At 45.9% G+C, this 16,492-nt stretch overlaps 1 protein-coding gene across 8 annotated transcripts in view; it reads left to right on the plus strand.

Annotated features, from left to right (window-relative positions):
• ANK1 (ankyrin 1) overlaps window positions 1–16,492 on the plus strand; it is a 2,823,483-nt gene that overhangs the window by 836,403 nt on the left and 1,970,588 nt on the right. The gene's annotated exons all lie outside the window — the stretch shown is intronic.

A 16,492-nucleotide genomic window follows, 5' to 3' on the forward strand; every position in this document is an offset into this window, starting at 1 on the left:
CTAATCTGTGTTGTGTCTATTGTATGTATTTTCCTTGACTTGAAGTCTTTCTGTGTCTGTTTTTCGGCTTCTGGTGTATTTTTGTCTGGGTTTCGACAAGACCGTCAGAGCTCTAATGTTTGTGTGTCCCCAATGTATCCGGTCGACGTTCTTGTTTTTGGAGTTGGAGACGTTTCTGCCGCTTTTGTTTTCAGCATATAAGTGGTGATGTTGGACAGATAAGTGTGTTTTTGTTTGTCCGTTCTTTTGGGTTTGGGCTCTTGGGCAGCCTTATGGACGCCAGGGTTTTCTCCACAGCACAACATGACGTCGGCCCTATCGAGCTGGGGAAACAATCATTGTTTCATTGATAGCCTGCTCTTTGGCTTGGCTCCCGAAGGTACCTGCTTCCTCCGCCTTGAGGTCTTATGCAATGGGGGTGAAAGGCATTCTCTAAGTAAAAAGTTATTATGAGAAATGTTAGCCATCCGTCACTCTCCCCATTGTATCACCTTTTTGACATGTTGCACCTTTTGACATTCGTCCGTTGCACCGCCAATCTCGTCTCTGCATTTGGGTGTGGATTACGGCGTGACTAGGCATCGATGGTCCTTCAGTGACAGAGACTCCACGTTTAGCATCTAACCTCGATGGCAGAAAATAAACAATCTGAGGACGCCGACGCATGAAGGATCATGGGTACATGCAGAGTAGGGATAGTTTTACAGGCACGCCCCTGTCGACACCCCTTTTTCAATTTTAAAAAAAAACTACATGTAATACTCTGCACCAACCACTAGATGGCCTATGCAAAGCATGTGATTCTAAGCAGATTCACAAGCTCCATAAAAGCCCTTTTTGAGGGAAACTTAGCCAAGCCAGTGGAGTTCACAGCTCTCCTTAAGGGAGCTTTGGTGAAGCCCTGGTAAATTTACCGATCTACAAAGCTTTTCCTAGCTAAAATTGTCAAAATGACTAGACGCAGAAACACCTCCTCACAGCTGTTTAGTCATCGACTGAGTGCACGTACCACGATAAGGCGTTGCAGTAGAAGTAAGTGCCCCAGAGGTGATCATGCCCCAAGCACACGTGAGAGCATATAGGTATCAAAACCAATCCCATTTTGTGACAAACATACGAGAAGCAAACCACTTTTCACCTGGCAACAATGCTAGGAAAACTGTCCGCAAAGCCCTTATGAAGGGAGAAAAATGTGACTGGGAAAAAGGTCCAATGGTGCCACACTCATGCCATCTCGACCTTGCATAGAAAGAGGAGGCCAAGGGCAGCCATGAGGAGGCATGGCCGCAGTCACACATGCGTGCGTTCACCGTGAAAATAAAGAAAGGACAAGATTATTTTAGAGCTACTGTGACAGAGTGGCCTGTCACAAAGAACCACACTGACTCCGATAGCAAGTCCAGGGGCATTTATTAAAATTCTTTACTAAATAAGGGGAGAAAAACCTGGCCTTCTCAGCGCTGCAGCTGAAAATGTAAAAAACACTAACCTGTCCGTGGGTGTTACTGGTGCTCTGCCGGATATATATCTCTACCGTTTGTGAATTGGGAACCGCTGGAGGTAAAATAGCCCCAAATAAGATCACGGGTTACTTTGGAGTCGTACATGCTGCTGCTGCTATGATCGTTAACAATCAAGATCCGCAACATGCCTCAACGACATTTCAAATCCAATCACAGGCGGCAGACCCATTGGTCCATACTAATCCTGTGATAGATAGCGGAACATTGCCAGCGGTGTGGCCTGATCCTGGCCTTTTACTGGAATCGCTGGCTCAAGAGAACTATAACAATTTTAATAATAATACAAATTTTGCATTTATATAGCTCTACAAACCCCCAGGCATCTGAGCCCTGCTTATTATTACCTACAGTGTTTGGTGCTCATTTATCAACCTCGGAAGGATGAAAGGTTGAGTTTGACCCTGCCGGGATTGAAACCTGCGTCGGCAGGCTCTGCACGTATGTCAAAGCGAGCGCTCTACTCACTGTTCTATCTGACTGGCTATAATCCAGAGGGGTTAACACAATCTCTGGAGGATCAGATTGCCCCGCTTTCACCCTCTATTGACAATAATAATTCCTTACTCAAATTAGTCCTCAATCTCCAACGGAAATCACTTGGCCCTCCTGAGAGCTTTGAACCCCCAAGTGCTTCAGCTGTACATGATAACGTGATTGGAACCCAATTATCTGTAACTCCTGATTTACAACATTTGGCTTCTTCAACAAGTCTTTCCAGCAGCTTTGATAGTACAAGTGAAAGCAACAGTGATGCTGATGATGAGCATGGCAGGGCACTGGCACTCAGTTCTTTCCCTACTGCTAAATCTCAGGGACTCAACTGATGTCTATATTTTAATGTATTCCTTCGGTTGGAAACATTTGTAGACACCATATTGTTAGTTCTACCCGATGCATATTTTGACACTAACTGGGCCATCATTGAATTTGTTTTGCCTGCTATCACAGCCTTGCTATGCTCCTATCAATTTGATCTTAAGAAGATGGGCTTTTTGTTGACTGTTTGCTGGAGGAAGCAAAATCTTGTTGTGCAAACTAACTCTGATATTTGTGTGAATACTCCTGCATCCTTTATTCCTCCCCTATAGGCTATTTTTTCTTCTGGTGTATGGGCAAGTACTTTGAGCGCTGGTCAGAGATCCTTAAGTCCTCGGATGCTGGAACTACCTAATTATCGTGGTTCGCACCCTGTATAAACTTTTGAAGAATAACTGAAAATCAGCTGGACCTCCTGGAATACACAGGGCTTTAACTAATTTATGACAAACCCCTTAGGTCAGCGTACCTTGATGACCTATGACTTCTTTTCGGAGACCTGGCTGACTTGAGGATTTTCTGTTCAATGGCTATAATATTATCTGCTCAAGAGCTAAGCAAAATGGTAGGGGACGATACTACTGTCCATTGGCATTCCCTCTACCTATGCTTTATCAGTAATCCTGCATGAGGGGCCTTTTCTGAAGACCCCTATTTTGATTGTTAATTTATACAATACCCTGATGGGGATGCATTGTAATGCTATATGCAGGAAGATTACAGAGGCATTGATTTACTACCATAGTCAATTTTATTTGGGTCATGTGATGATTGCTGGGAACTTTAATGACATTATCTATCCTGACAATGGAGTATTGTTCACCCCTTATTTGGATGTCTCTGAGGGCTCATTGACCGATAGTATGGGCGCGTTATTGAGTACAAACTGTTGGAGACAGTGTGTCGTAATGCATGGCTTGGTTTGCCTCAATGCTTAGGGAAAGGGCTCTTTACCATGGGGAAAACTTGGACTAATGGGAAACACTCTTCCTGCATTGATTATGTGTTTGTAAATCAATAACTTTCCCCCCTTCTTAGTCTTGTGTTGCTCATCCAACTCACCCTTAGTGATCATCTGTTATTGACTTGGGCAAGCACTTTGGGAGATAGGTGGAGGTTCCATCCGAGAAGGATTTGTGTGAAAGTGCTGGTCAACAACCAAGGAGCTCGTATTTGTTGGTCTGAACTTAATATTGAAAAGCTCAGTTTGTTTTTAGCCAAAGACCCCACATGGTTTGAGCATAGACTCACCTCTGCGGGAAATATTAATGCAGCTTTCTCACAATTATTTGATTGTGTAGAAGGAAGAATGCACAATATTGATCTATACGTGACCCTTTTGATGTTGCCATACAAGAAAGGAAGAAGGTTTATTTGGGAGACTGAGCAATCATCAGGAAACGTATTGACCGAACTGAACCAGTCAGTTTGGCTATGCTGGTTTCTCAACACTAAATACAAAAATTGGGTGCACCAACATCACCACTCATTGTGTAGTGCTAAGTGGAAACGCATGTTTGATCTTTTACACACTCATGACAATAGAACGTTTTGGTCCTTCTTCAGATCCTTCTTCGCTGGCACCTCTACCCAAGAGCTGAACCCTATTTCAGAGACAACTTGGTCGTCCTATATAGCTTCTTTGTATCATAACCCAGCAATTATCTGTACCCTGCCACTTTATGGCAGTAGTATAACACGAAGACGAGAGGGCGTTGATGCTGATGATATAGAGACGGTAATCAAGAGACAAACAAGTTCAGGGGCTCCTGGTCCAGATTCTGTACCTAATATTGTATACAAGGCAAATCCGGCCCTTTGGGCTGGGTTATTGGCAGATTGGTTCAATAGGATATTTAATTTGGGCTTGCTTCCTGATAGCTGGAGAGATGCAGTATTGTTTCCTATCTATAAAAAAGGTGGGTCCCGTGATCCCTCTAACTACGGATTATTGGCCATGCTGGACACTAGTGGTAAAATCTTCGGATCCCTGCTTTTGAAAAAGCTAAGTAGGTGGGCTGAAGACACTGGTCGCTAAAATAAGTTTCGAACTGTCTTTCGCAGTGCACATAGTACCACCCATAACAACTGTGCACTACAATACATGGTCTCGGACACTATTTCTCGCTAACTGTATCTGTGCCTGATTCATTATTCTAAAGTGTTTGATACAGTTTGCCGCTTGAATTTGTGGCGGAAATTAGCAAACTGGGGTATTGACCCAGATTTATTGTATTATATTAAGGCCCTGTATAGTAACACAACACTGTCCATATGCCTTACACAAGAAGGAAGCCATTCGCATTTGATCAAAGCTAACGTAGGATTCAAGCAGGGGTGCGCGCTTGCACCCCTGCTTTATAACCTAGATGTTTCAGATCTAGATGTTTTTTTGGATGTGGTGCGTAACTTTCAACCACGAATTGGAATGGAATCAGTGCCTTGTCTAATGTATCCTGATGATACGATCCTTTTGGACCATACATTAGTCGGATTACAGCATTCCATGGATTCTCTGTCATTGTATGCTAAAGAAAATAACCTGAGCATTAATTCTTCTAAGATTAAGATCATAGTAATCGGTTGAAAAACAAAGTATCATGGTCCTTTTTGTTTGAAAGATGAATGACATTAGGCTAGAAGTGGTGAATTGCTGTGTTTATCTTGGATTCCTTCTTTGTATATCTCCTACTTATTCTCACTATGGCAATTTTATCATCCCTCGCATATTCAGGAAATGGCTTGCAATAATGCTTTTCTCTAAGAACATTGGCGGCAATAACTTAGAGGCTCTGCTTAAAATATACTTAATGAGCATGATTCCAGCACTCACCTTAGGCCTTGAACTGCTATCTGAACCCTATGTGAGATGGTTAGAGCGGCTCAAGGGGAAATCCTCAGAACTATATTGAACGTCCCTAAACCGATACTAGTTGAGGTTTGCGATGCGAGCTGGGCCTTATTTCACTTTGTGCTTTATGGCTGTTAAAGTGCTGTAAGTTATATTTCCTATTACTTTGAAGGAAACATCAAGACAGCACTTTGATGGCCCTTATAGTAACGAAACTAGAAGCAGAATTTCCTAATATGTTTTTGAAGGCACTTAAAACAACAGCGCTTTGACACTGTGAACACATTAATTTTCCAGTGCATACAATATCCGACAAGACAGATTATTTCAACATCCTCAAAAAGAAAACCTGGTCATGGGATAGAGCAGAAGCTATGCACAAGCTCAGTAGTAAAAGTCGCTATCTTGAATACTGTCAGCAGGGATTTGTTTCCCTTGTTCCCTGCTCATATTTGTTCAAGATTGGCGACGGTAAATGGAGAGAATTCAATGTATACCTGCGCTTAAATATCCTGCTCACCTTTGTATACGCTGAATTTGGTTGGGCCTGCCGCTTAAGGATAGACTATGCAGACTCTGCCATGGAGCGGTTGAATCAAACCATTATATAGTGTACCAATTTGAAATTGTATAAGGCATATTCTGCTTGTGTAAGTAAACTGTTAGATGTCCCTGCGGCGTCGCTTCCTTTCCACTAATGTGGCTCGGAATTGGCACTGTCCATGTAATGGATAGTGGATGACATACCTGCAAGCCCTGCTCCCCTTATTCACTGTAATGTGAGTCCGAATTGTTGTTCAGTGCAAAGGCGCCGTATTAGGTGTGGGCGACATTTTTCAAGTCGCAGTTTTGGTACGATACCCTATGAGATCCACCCCAGGGTCTCAGGAGCAAAGTTCCTTGTTCTCGGTCTACCAATCACACCTGCATGAGTCCTTCAGCACATTGAGGTCCTGGGTACCAGTGTCACTGGCAGAGAGGCAGGTCTTTCTCCAGCAGCAGGTCACCCCAATGTGCCCTAGGGTGGTTAGGAAGCAGAGCTTGCCTCTGCCTTGCGCTACCTGTCTCTTCACCTCACAACTGGAAGACTATGCAAAGGACTGCTCTCCCACCAGTGTTCAAATAAATTCTTCTTCAATGACTGAAGTCCAGAGGTGAATAAGAGAAAGAGTGGGAGAAAAGCCCTACAGGTGATTGGACTAGAAAAAATCCTGATTTAGGGGGTCCAATCCATGTGCATAAAACAAATGACCTTCGCCTTCTGAGATCACACCCAAAGGCCTTTGTGGCAAAGGAAGTGGAGGGGACAGGAGGAACAAGATATAAAGAGGGAAAACAAGATGGTGGAATCATCCTCCTGCAGGTCTGAGCCCCCCCCGGACTACACTAATCAGCACCTTACCTTGTCAATCGCATCAAAGGCCTCTTGGTATGCAGCACCCTAATGTGAGGTTAGTCCTTTGGGAATAGATTTGCCCTTGATTCCAGTTTCCCAGGCCAACTCCTGCTGGTAGGCTTACTCCCTGGAGAGATGTTTTACCCGACTTTACAAAGCATGCAACGAGGAGGCATAGCCATCCAGTCTCCTGGCTTGACTCTTGGCAGGGCCCTGCTGTCTGACACGAATACACATAACCCTTGCACAGCTGAGCTTGGCTTACAGTGCTGACACATGTATCATATCAAGTTGATGTGGCTTGGATAATTTTGAGCAGTACTAACCACTGTACCTTAAACTCAAGTATGGCTTAAATTTAAGGTTTACAACTGCCACCAGGATAGTTCTTCTCATAGTTATGTGGTTTTGGGAGCAGGAGTGTGTGTCCTAAATACAGCAGGAAGAAAATGAACACATATGCACACCTGAGTAATTCAGGAATGGACCTGTTTGATAGTTTTTAGTTTAGTAATGAGGTGCAGAGGAGAGAGACACAGCCCTGACACTAGGTTGTGAGTTATAGAAAACAAAGGAAGGAAGGGTATCCACAAGTTGTGGACCCCTCGCGTCCCCTGCACACTCAAGGTACTGTCACTAGACAGTCAGTGGGTATAGTTTTCTAAAGATGGCTCTGTATGCCAATATAAGTCAACATGTTTAGGGAAGAATTTTTAACAAGTAATTGTGTAAGTAATTATTGTGCTAATACAATGTATATTAGGTATATCTACAAGAAAGATTGAAAGGTGATATTTATACAACCAATTGCTGTTTAGTAATGTTTGTAAATAGTTTTCACGATAATTTCAAGATAACAAATATTTGTTTATTTGCACATAATATTCTGTTGATAATTGTAGGGTTTCACGTATTCACATACAGCAAATTTTATCAACAAATAAATTGTATATGATGCAAAATAGTGCAGATATGTAACAGTCTCTGCTATTTTTCACAGGTAGTGGTACATAGGATTCTCAACGCGTTTCGGGGAAGTTCCCTTCATCAGGAGTGGATATTGCAATTTCTCAAAATCTATTCATCTTCATAGATTTTCTTCATTTTATAAACTTCAGTGTTGAGTTTTCAAGATATCTATAAGAGAGATCATAGTTTTCAGAATTTAGCTTGCTCACATTACACAGTTGCTACTTCATGATTCATTATAGACTGGAGACTCAGTGACGTGTGTCTTACCCTCTTTATTTCTTTACATTCTCTGCCCCGTTTCCTTCCCTTGCCCCTCTTCCTCCCTCCTCCCGCCCCATGCTCCAGGTCCTTCCCTGTTAAAGGGGTTGTGTTCCTTTCTCCTCACAACACCTCCCCCTTCTGTCATGATGCCTACCTCCAAGGAGCCAGGTCCGACCCAGCAACCCCAGAGGCAGGCATCATTTCCCCCAGGGGAGTGCCAGCGGGCCCAAGCTGGGGCCCTTTGGACGCAGTCCTGGCGCCTTAGGCGCCAGGCTCATATTGGACCTCTGTCCTGGCACCTTAGGCGCCAGGCTCATAAAGCTAGACATGTGTTCAAGTGTTTTAATGTGCACTTACCTGATGCAGACCATGCTGCCACATCCAGGCCCTCTTGAGGCCTGAATGGAACTACTTTACCTGTGGGACTACTTTCCACCCGGGTGTGGTCGGGGAAGGATACATACCTGATCGGAGGAAGGATACACACTTGGAATTTCTTCCAAAGCTATTTAAACCACACCCGATCAGCAACTGACGCTTCGCGTTGTTCTGCTCCTCGCAGCTGGACGCTCACCGTGTCAGCTCCTGCATCTGGACTTCAGCCACGCCTGTCAGCATCCTGGGTCACCTGCAAAGGGAGACAAGAGACCTACCAGCTAATCTGCACCACGGAGACATCACCGACGATCCTGAAAGGGAAGACATCATTTTTAAAAGCATTTCGTTACGATCGCTGCAGCGCTGCATTTCACTCACCTTTCCTGGGTTCCTCCATCTTCAGCAGTGATCATCCGGATACACAGCCACTTTCCAGAGCCGAGAGAAAAAGACAAGAATAAGAGGTGAGAGAAGGAAGGGAATAAGACTTACCTGTTGGGTCATTCCCATTTCATTTTGGGTCTTGCCGCTTCCAGGCATTTTCCGGACCCTGGCCCCTATGGGGAAAAAAGACAAAGACATTGAATGAGCGTATGCAAAGACAGTTCCCGAGCGCTCATCCAGAACTAACCTGCCATTTACTGGAACTGCACGTTTCACTTCGGGTCGGCGCCATATCTCCGGCATTCCGAACCCCGGCCCCTAAGGGGAAAAAAGACATAAGCATTAGCGCTTGCTGCAAAAAGACAATGAACATTATTATTAAGCTTGGACTTTTGAACTTGCAACAGAACTTTTACAGAGCCTTACCTGAATAGTCAAGCTTACCTGAACTCCCAACAATCCTCAATCCAGTGAAGTAACTGGGTTTCAACGCGCCCCTGCATCAGAAGCAGGATGGAGAGCTCATCCTTCCTGACCCTAAGGTGAGACTTCACCGGGAATCGTGGAAGGTTATTGTGGAGGGTTGGAAGAGAGTGGGAGGCTTGAGCATAACTCAGTCAGTAGGTAATACTCCCTTTTCACGCACAGGGGAATATTCCTGCGAGCCGGAGAAGCCAGAGTAGAGGGCCCTTCCTGTCCATCTTCAGAGTCCTGCGCTTCACCATTGAAGAAGCATCAGCACTCGAAGCCAGACCTGCGCCTCCGTGGGAATCAGGTGAGCGTTACAGAACGCGAAGCCTACCCACAATTTCCCACCCGGGCGCTATGGAGACTTCCGAGACTGATCAGCTGGCCCAGCTTTTGGGGAAATTACGGGCAGAGGTGCACTCAGCCCGCCAGGAGACTAACGCTCTCAAAAGAGAACTGATCTTATCCAAGGAAAGAACAGATGACCTAGCCAAAAGGTTATTACAGGCCCAGGCAGGGCACACTCCTTTACCTAATTCCGGAGACATTTCCACATCAATGGGTTTGAGTAACCCGGTACAAATTAATCTACCTGGACACATGCCTTTGGCCCCGCCTGAACGTTTTGCGGGGGATCCCAAGAAATATGCCGTCTTTATGAACCAATGTCGTTTACACTTTCTATGCAGACCCGGAGCCTTCCCTAACGACCAGACCAAGGTAGCCTTTATACTATCTTACCTCAGTGGCAGTGCTGCCGATTGGTCTATTCCATTGGTAAATCAGGATGATCCCATTCTCCAGAATTTTCAGGGCTTCCAGGCCAGCATGGAAAGATTGTTCGCTCGACACTCTCAAGGATAGGCCCTTGATAACGAACTGCTATCCTTACGACAAGGTAATCAGGATCTTCTGTCCTACATAGCCACCTTTAACAGACTGGTTGTGGAAACTGGATGGCCAGAAAGCAAAAGGATCACATTGTTTCATCGAGGCCTGCGCGGAGAGCTTAAGGATGTTCTAGCTCAGATAGTAAACCCACCCCAGGTCTGCGCAGACTACATTGACTTGGTGGTTCAACTTGATCACAGACTTCAAAATAGAAAAGCAGATCGGTTGAAGTATGAAAACCGAGCACCGATCAAAACCCACGCTAACTCCAAGAGTACCGACGTATTTGAACCTATGCAAATCGGTGGTGTTAAAGGACCATTAACGCAGAAAGAACGAGAGAGAAGGCGGCAAATGCAACTTTGTCTGTATTGCGGGACTTCCGGTCACTTTCTTCGAAATTGTCCAGTTAAACCACTTAAGAAGGTGGTTGGAGCTACTGATAACGAATTAGTGACACCTGATTCGGGAAACGACCTAGCCCGGCAAGCGTAGGGGTCCGCTTGCCGAGCTTGAAAACTAACTCTTTGACCTCGCATTTTGTCATGCCAATGGTGCTTGTGGACCCAAAACAGCCTCAGCAGTTGCATGCTATAAAAGCATACATCGACAGTGGAGCTATTGGAAATTACATAGACCGTGAATTGGCTTCCAGGATTAAGCTTCCTCTCCGCCCGAAAGTAACCCAAGATGTCATTACTACAGTAGATGGAACCGAAATAGCCTCAGGGCCTGTAACGCATTCCACTGTTGAAGTGACACTGGTGGGTCAGGATGGACATCGGGAAGCAATCGTGTTTGATGTGATCAAGGCCCCACAATTTCAAGTAATTCTTGGAATTCCTTGGTTAGAAACACATAATCCCAGAATTGACTGGCGAGCAAAGAAGATAAGTTTTCCTGATTGTGAACCAACTTGTTATCCAAGAAATCCAGCTATGGGTCTAGCCTCAGCAACTTCCACCCCTGTACAGCTACCGTCAGAATACCAAGAATTCCAAGACGTTTTTCAGAAAGAACAGGCTAACACGTTACCTCCCCATCGGTCTTATGATTGCCAAATCGATCTGATACCCAATGCTCAACTACCTTGTAGTAGGATTTATGCTCTTACGGAACCTGAGAACCTGCATTTGCGTCAGTATTTAGATCAGTACCTAGACAATGGTTTTATTCGCCCATCCAAGTCTCCTGTTTCTTCAGCTCTGTTCTTCGTGCCGAAAAAAGAAGGCGACCTTAGAACGTGTATAGACTATCGCGCCCTAAATCAAATAACGATTAAGAATCGTTATCCTCTGCCCTGGATCCCTGAGCTTATCGACCAGGTGAAAGACGCTTGTGTGTACACCAAGTTAGATCTCCGAGGAGCTTATCACCTGGTGCGCATAAAAGAAGGCGACGAATGGAAGACTGCATTCCGCACCAAATTTGGGCTCTTCGAATATCAGGTGATGCCCTTCGGTTTGTGCAATGCACCTGCCGCCTTTCAGTACTTTATGAATGATGTTCTTCGGGAACTTATCGATGTCTGTATCATTGTTTACATTGACGACATCCTGGTGTACTCTTCTTCCGAATCTGATCACAGAAAACATGTTAGGGCAGTTCTTGAGAAACTGCGCCAGCACAGACTATTTGCAAAACTCAAAAAATGTGTTTTTCATACCACAGAAGTTGAGTTTCTCGGATTCATCCTGACACCTCAAGGAGTCCGAATGGACTCGCGAAAGGTGGACGCCATCCTCAAATGGCCATCTCCAAGTTCGGTGAAGGGAGTTCAGAGCATGCTCGGCTTTGCCAATTTCTATCGAAGATTCATCCCGGAATTTTCCCGAACAGTCCAACCTATCACTGCTCTCCTAAAGAAAAACAAACGCTTCGAATGGACTCTTGAGGCCGAACAAGCCTTTCAGCACCTGAAAACCAAATTCACCTCTGCACCGGTTTTGAAGCACCCGCACCCAGATCTTCCGTACATAGTGGAAACCGATGCATCCAGTTCGGCCATGGGAGCTGTCCTGTCGCAAAGAGACCCAAAAACTAACCAACTACACCCAGTGGCCTTTTGGTCCAGAAAATGTTCTCTTCCTGAAATGAACTACGCAATTACCGATAAAGAGTTACTGGCCATCAAATCTGCTTTCAAGGCTTGGCGTCACTACCTTCTTGGGGCAAGACACACCATCACCGTAATTACGGACCACAGAAACTTACAGTATTTAAAGACGGCCAAAGCTCAATCTTCACAACAACTCCGATGGGCTCTATTCTTTGCGGAATTTGATTTTGTAATTACCTATCGCCCTGGCTGCAAGAATGGAAAAGCGGACGCCTTATCCCGGTTTGGCATGGAAGAACCTAATTCGAGCTTAGAACCTGTGCCCATCATACCTGAGCAAAGAATCTTAGGCTTAACTTCATTGCAAACTATTGAGGATATCCAAACGCAAGTAAAACAACTTCTAGACTCTTCAACCTTACTGGAATGGAGTCAAAAGGGTCCTCATTACACCGTTAAGGATGACTTACCCTACTTCCAGGAGTGGTTGTTTCTGCCAAGTAAAGAATTGCAAGAACTTGTTATTGCCCATCATCATGAATCTTTAATGGAAGGACACCCTGGTATCGCTAAAACGGAGGAAAAGATCAAACGCCACTTCTGGTGGCCTTCTTGGAGAAAAGACAAAGTCTTTTGTACTGTCTTGTGGAATTTGCGCCCAAAACAAGGCTCAAAAGAAAAGGCCAGCCGGCCTACTTCAACCCTTGGATATTCCATCGGCACCATGGCACACCCTGTCAATGGACTTTATAACAGATCTGCCTCCTTGTGCTGGTTACAACACAATCCTTGTAATTGTGGACCTATTCTCCAAAATGGCCCACTTTATCCCTTTAAAGGGTTTACCTTCAGCTTCCACCTTGGCCAAGGAATTCCTGGAGAATATAGTTCGCATACATGGTTTCCCTTCCATATTAGTCTCGGATCGTGGAAGTCAATTTATCTCACATTTCTGGAAGAAGTGTTGCCAACTAGCACAAATAAATGTGCGGTTATCCACCAGCCACCATCCCCAGACCGACGGACAAACCGAGAGAACCAATCAGACTCTCGAGCAATATCTTCGGTGCATGTTACACCAATCCGAGTTAAATTGGAAAGACATCCTTTGGATCGCAGAATATGCATACAACAATTCAGTGCATTCTGGAACCGGACAAACCCCCTTTTATACTTTGTATGGTCACCATCCTCGGAACCTCTGACCTAGATCCACCTCTGACCCTGGAAATGCCCGCAGTAAATCATCTGCATTCCACAATAACCCAAGCCTTCAAAGAAGCTGCAACTCATTTACAGCAAGCCAAGAAAAAGTATAAAGAAAACGCTGATTTGCACCGAAGTAAAACTCCTCCTTACCAAGTAGGAGACCAGGTATGGCTAGCAACTAAACATTTACCCCTCAAGGGCCCGCGAACCTTCAATCCCAGATTCATAGGACCTTATCCCATCAAAGCTATAATCAACCCAGTGGCCTTTAAACTGGATCTACCGTCCAACATGCGTATTCATCCAGTTTTTCATGCATCACTTTTGAAGCCAGTACAACCAGGAACCCGATTGTCCAAGCCTCCAGATCCAGTTCAAATTGAAGGGGAATTAGAATTCGAAGTTAAAGACATTTTAGACTCCAAGGTGGTAAAGTCGAAACTCTTCTATCTTGTTGACTGGAAGGGATATGGACCTCAGGAGAGATCGTGGGAGCCTAGTAACCATGTCCACGCACCTCGATTAGTACAAAGGTTTCACCGGAGATTTCCGAACAAGCCCAAACCCCCGGAGGGAAGAACCTTGGGAGGGGCCTTGAGGGGGGGTACTGACATGATGCCTACCTCCAAGGAGCCAGGTCCGACCCAGCAACCCCAGAGGCAGGCATCATTTTCCCCAGGGGAGTGCCAGCGGGCCCAAGCTGGGGCCCTTTGGACGCAGTCCTGGTGCCTTAGGCGCCAGGCTCATGTTGGACCTTTGTCCTGGCGCCTTAGGCGCCAGGCTCATAAAGCTAGACATGTGTTCAAGTGTTTTAATGTGCACTTACCTGATGCAGACCATGCTGCCACATCCAGGCCCTCTTGAAGCCTGAATGGAACTACTTTACCTGTGGGACTACTTTCCACCCGGGTGTGGTCGGGGAAGGATACATACCTGATCGGAGGAAGGATACACACTTGGAACTTCTACCAAAGCTATTTAAACCACACCCGATCAGCAACTCACGCTTCGCGTTGTTCTGCTCCTCGCAGCTGGACGCTCACCGTGTCAGTTCCTGCATCTGGACTTCAGCCACGCCTGTCAGCATCCTGGGTCACCTGCGAAGGGGGACAAGAGACCTACCAGCTAATCTGCACCACGGAGACATCACCGACGATCCTGAAAGGGAAGACATCATTTTTAAAAGCATTTCGTTACGATCGCTGCAGCGCTGCATTTCACTCACCTTTCCTGGGTTCCTCCATCTTCAGCAGCGAAAATCCGGATACACAGCCACTTCCCAGAGCCTAGAGAAAAAGACAAGTATAAGAGGTGAGAGAAGGAAGGGAATAAGACTTACCTGTTGGGTCATTCCAATTTCATTTCGGGTCTTGCTGCTTCCAGGCATTTTCCGGACCCCGGCCCCTATGGGGAAAAAAGACAAAGACATTGAATGAGCGTATGCAAAGACAGTTCCCGAGCGCTCATCCAGAACTAACCTGCCATTTACTGGAACTGGAACTGCACGTTTCACTTCGGGTCGGCGCCATATCTCTGGCATTCCGAACCCTGGCCCCTAAGGGGAAAAAAGACATAAGCATTAGCGCTTGCTGCATAAAGACAATGAACATTATTATTAAGCTTGGCCTTTTGAACTTGCAACAGAACTTTTACAGAGCCTTACCTGAATAGTCAAGCTTACCTGAACTCCCAACAATCCTCAATCCAGTGAAGTAACTGGGTTTCAACGCGCCCCTGCATCAGAAGCAGGATGGAGAGCTCATCCTTCCTGACCCTAAGGTGAGACTTCACGGGGAATCGTGGAAGGGTATCGTGGAGGGTTGGAAGAGAGTGGGAGGCTTGAGCATAACTCAGTCAGTAGGTAATACTCCCTTTTCACGCACAGGGGAATATTCCTGCGAGCCGGAGAAGCCAGAGTAGAGGGCCCTTCCTGTCCATCTTCAGAGTCCTGCGCTTCACCATTGAAGAAGCATCAGCACTCGAAGCCAGACCTGCGCCTCCGTGGGAATCAGGTGAGCGTTACACCTTCCTTATCCGGGAGATTTGTCGTTTACATCTGTTCAATGAGACAGAGAGGTTTCTGTGTGGCCTGCTGTGGGTGGCCTGGTGATTCACAAATTTCCCTGGGCTCCTCCGTAACCGGATTGTCACTTGCCTCTTCGGCATCGGGTGTTTCATCTTCATCCACTCTCTCCTCCATCGGCTCCGGCTCTTCCATGTGTAGTTTTCGGAAGAAGGAGGCATTCCGGGTTCTCTCCTCCATCCCCGGTCGTGGTGACCATCAGGCCCTTCTCCTCAGTCACTATGAGTGGTTCGGGGAATTATCTCGGGTCAGTCTTTTTTTGCTGTCTTTGTCGTACTAGAATGACTTTGCCAACTGGGAGCTGTTGTTCTTTTGCTCTCCTCTTTTGGTCCGCCCATTCCTTCGCCTTTCTTTTCTTTTCCACGTCCTTTTATCGAATGTCTACATCCTGCTCTGGTGTGTAGTTCTCCATTTGTGGGAGGCGGGGTCACGGTTTGTACTTTACCATCAGCTCGAGGGGCGTCCGTCCCTTTGCCTCATGTGGTGTGTTTCTGTAGCTCCTCAGCATTTGGCATATCGCCTGGGGGAGCGATGTTTGATCGGTGGTGACCTTCTGTCGGGTTCTTTGATGGTGGCCATGAACTGCTCCACCATGCCGTTATCTTATGGCCACAGTGGTGTAATTCTCTGGTGGTGGAAACCTAGGTGAGCGGCAAATCTGTAGAAGTCTTCAGAATGGTGGGCCGTTGTCGGTATTCACAGTGTTTTGAATCCCCCATTCACTGAAGAGTTTGTCAACCACTCCTACGACATGGTGAAATGAGGTGGACTGTACATGTTTTATTAGCGGGAATCGTGAGTATTCATCTACTATTACAAGGAGGTGTCCCCCTTCCTCTCGCGGGCAGAAGAAGTCCATGGCTATTCTTTGCCAGGGCCCATCCGGAAGTTGTACTATTTGGAGTGGAAGTGGGGGACTGTTCAGTGCTGTCCTTTGGCAGGGTATGCAGTGGGTCAGGGTGTCTTCTACTATTGCGTCCATGTACAAGAACCACACTTGGTTCCTCAATATATTCTTAGTATTTGCAACCCCCAGTGACCTTCATGGGCTATGGTCACTAGTGCTTTCCAAGAGGCTTCTGGGAACTAATAATTGGTTTCCTCGAAGCAGTATTCCTTGGTCAGTTGTGCAGGGTTCGTTCTGTACTTTCACCATCCTGTGTAGCTCTTTCTGTGTGGAGGTGCTTCCATTTGTTGGTGT

This window comes from Ambystoma mexicanum, chromosome 10 (genome assembly GCF_040938575.1).
Source record: "Ambystoma mexicanum isolate Mex_15411 chromosome 10, UKY_AmexF1_1, whole genome shotgun sequence".
In the NCBI taxonomy this organism is placed as follows: domain Eukaryota; kingdom Metazoa; phylum Chordata; class Amphibia; order Caudata; family Ambystomatidae; genus Ambystoma; species Ambystoma mexicanum.